The 3,690-nt window shown below is 32.4% G+C and overlaps 1 long non-coding RNA gene across 1 annotated transcript; it reads left to right on the top strand.

Moving 5' to 3' along the window:
• The first annotated feature begins 429 nt into the window (after nucleotides 1–429).
• On the top strand, nucleotides 430–2,388 carry LOC104750042 (uncharacterized). Its single transcript, XR_761515.3, has 4 exons — nucleotides 430–889; nucleotides 1,104–1,201; nucleotides 1,567–1,630; nucleotides 1,885–2,388. It is a non-coding gene; the product is annotated as an uncharacterized LOC104750042 (long non-coding RNA).
• The last annotated feature ends 1,302 nt before the right edge of the window (nucleotides 2,389–3,690 follow it).

Below are 3,690 nucleotides of genomic sequence, written 5' to 3'. Positions count from 1 at the left end.
CTGATTTTTCTAAATTTCACTGCAAAAAAAAATATATTATAGAGATTGTTTGTTATTGATTAGATTATGTTTAGGTAGATATTTGATTATGTTTTAATTTAAAACTAAACAAAAATTAAATGATTCTTTAATTTAATTTAAAACTAAACAAAAATTAAATGATTCTTTAATTTAATTTAAAACTAAACAAAAATTAAATGATTCTTTAATTTAATTTAAAACTAAACAAAAATTAAATGATTCTACATATAAAAAAAAACACATTATATAGAACAAAATCAACTAGTTTTATTGTTATGATTCAATAAAATATAACATTACAAAAAAAAAACAACTAAACTACATTAGCTAGAAATTCGAAATTATAAACGTAGAGAATGTATTGGAAGAATAAAGTCGATAAAAGTCCAGAGACAGATTCATATTCTTGAGCAGCAAATTCGATGGCTAAAAGTCCATTAGTAAAGGCAAGGAAAAGAAAGAGTAGACCATGTCCAATGTCCATCGTGCTATAGAGTTGATAGGATGAGATTCCTCCGGCGAGCAGAGAAAAGGTCGAAACAAATGCATCCATGGTAGGGTAATAGAAAGGGATATAAAACATGACAGGTAATATGATCAATGATATTACAAATCTGAGATATTTTAGTACCGGCGTTACTGTTGGATCCGGATAGTCGTCCAAGAGTAAACACTTGAAAAGCATCACTAGGAACAAGATCATGACGCCAAATCTTATCGGAGAAAACAAAACCTGATCACTTCCGGATCTCAACAAGCCAAAGATCGAGAGAGTTAACAACGTATGCCAAATCCCACGAGTGAATACACGAAAACCCTTGAATCTCTCTTTCTCCAAATGTTCCCACAACATCGTCGTTAAACAAGGGTATCTTTTCTCTTCGGCCACATCAGATTTTTTGTTTTCTTTTGTTGGTTTTTTCGTTGTGGAGACTTTTTTTTTATTTCTACCGTAAAACTTCATTTTTGAAACTTATGAATTAGGGCTTCTTCTAAAGTTCTAATTATTTATACAGATAGGGGATAGAATCTAAACTATAACAAACGAGGTGAGTTTAACATATATAGCTCCTGAAATGTAGGTGTGGAGATCTACATGAATATATATCAAATCTTTTTATCTCCTTTATTTTTTCCCTTCGATCAACTCCAACGGCGGTTGTTAGCAAGAATGTTAAAGGTAAAAAAATGTTACAAATTTAATCAGAATAATCAATTAATGTCTCTCTCTCGTGTGATTTGATCTGAATTGGGATTTGATGTGTCTGATATTTAAGGATTTAATCTCGATGAAATAATGATCAGTCTCTTTCTTCGTTCTTAGTCAATTAATTTTGAAGCTTGCCGTGATTGGATGATAGATCTTTTTTTGAGCTAATGTTGACAGATATTTGCTTTTGTTACTACTCATTGGATAAATCAAGATCTGATTCTGTGTAGTATTAATCCAGATTGCAAACCAGCTATATTGTTTGTGTATTGCAAAAGCTAAATCAGAGATTGGTTTTCTTCAGTACTTAATACCTTTGTAAATTGTTGTTGCAGAAATGGTTGAGGCCCTCATTCCATCTTCTACTGCTGTGGAGTCTACTGTCTTTTTCTACAACATGTGAGTCATCCTGTTCCCATTTTTTATTATCCCAAATGTGGTATGACCTGAAGTAAAATGTATAGTTGATTTGAGTTAAACCGTTAAGATTGAGATCTTTTGAGGTTTAACATGTCCATTTAACTGAAGTTATATGTTTAAGTTCTTATGTTTCTTCCTGAAATGAGATTGATCCATGGTTCTGAGATTCATGAACTTTTTTTCCCATATTTGTTTCACTGTTTTGGCTTTACTTTTAAGATCTTTCTATGTAGGAAAGGAGATTATTACCTTTATTTGGCAGAGTTCAGTTCTGGTGCTGAACGCAAGGAAGCTGCAGATCAGTCTCTTGAAGCATATAAAATGTCCTTTGATCACATTTCTTTCTATTCTCTCTTGTGCCTTCCCTCTTATATGTGAGCCCGGAAACCCCTAACAAGAAACCTCCTTATTCGTACTGGCTATGTAGGCTGCTGCAGAGACTGGTTTGGCACCCACACATTCAGTTAGACTTAGCTTGGCATTAAACTTTTCGGGTTTCTACTATGAGATCTTAAACTCTCCTGAAAGATTTGTTTTATCCGCTTATTCATGGATAGAACATGCAATGGAATCAATGGTCACTTTCTAACAGTCTGAAACTATGTGATATTAATTGTTGTGCTTAGAAGGGCAATGAGAGGATGTTTGAGAGTTAGATGGAAAATGGCTTTGGTTTGTTTGATTGTTGCTTGTAAAACAAGATTTTTTTAAAAAAATGGCTTAGAAACTTGGTTAGATATTTGCCATTGCAAGAATAAATTTTACAAAATCTTACAAAAGTTTTTAACAGATGAATTTGTACTTTTTATAGTTAAAATATTGCTTAGAAATTTGCTAACATGTTATTTACCATTGGAGATGCTTTAAAATATATATAGATCGCCAAGTTACTTGTATGCAATCAAATGGTGACACATGGGAGGTCCAAATGAAAAAATGGATACTATATACGCCTTCTTCTAAGCTTCATCTTTTTTTAAGCTTGAGAGCTTTTTTGGAGGTTGCTAATGTAATTTTATTTTACTAAGCAAATAACAACCTTTCACTTTTAATTTTCTTGTAGCATATAATAATTATTAATGAGTTGAACCGTGGACTGACAAGTTCTTTCCATTGATCCGGTGATCCGGAAGATGTTTCTGTTCACCATCCGGGTAGGTTTGAAAAAAACACTGTCTCATAGAGATGCGAGCTAAACAGTTCAAAAGGATTTCACTTGGAAGTGATGAAAACGACGACGGAGGAATAAGATTCTTCCTTTTCTTCTCCATCCTATCCTTCTGCCGTGGCTGCTCGACTACTTTGGCGTCCATAGAAGTGTTTCTTTTACTTTGACCGTATTAGTTGTCTAATTAATTATAATGAAATATTCCTTAAGTTCTCCTAATATTAGTTTTATACAGAGTAATAAATATGCTACAAACACACAAACAATAACCACCTAATTAAGGATCTCAGGACATAACTAGAAGCATATCAAAAGAGGAACCAAAGACACTCTAGCATCAGTCATGCAAGGGCGAATCCACGTTAGAGTAGGGAGGGGCAGTTGCCACTGTCAAATTTTTTTAGACTAATGCTATTTTATAACAGTTTTGAATTATGCCCCTGGTAATAAATGTTTTTTTGCCCCTGTTACTTAGTTTTTTCTATATTCACACCTTTTTGACATCAAATGCGTTTTCCAATCTATACAAACCCAAGTTAAAAGTCCAATTTGTCTATTTATTTTACCAATATTACAACCCCATATACTTTTAATAGCATTGTGTTACTTAAAAAATTAACCAAATTTTTTAAATGGGTTGTCTTTCTTAAATAAAATTTGAGTTATATTTTTCACCAAAAAACTTGAATTCTTATACAATTTTTTTCCGTTTTAGTTAAAATTTGCCCCGGCTAAATTTTTTTTCTAGATCCGCCACTGCAGTCATGTACTCATGTTCTAGCTAGTTTCCTCTTCATTCCACACAATATTTTTTTTAGTAAAATCATAACGAAACAGAATCTATATATACTACTCCCTAAGCGAGAGAGAT

This window comes from Camelina sativa, chromosome 16 (assembly GCF_030686135.1).
Source record: "Camelina sativa cultivar CO46 ecotype springtype chromosome 16, ASM3068613v1".
Lineage (NCBI taxonomy): Eukaryota > Viridiplantae > Streptophyta > Magnoliopsida > Brassicales > Brassicaceae > Camelina > Camelina sativa.
Note: the sequence above shows the minus strand (reverse complement) of the source record. Positions and strands in the feature narration are given on the sequence as shown.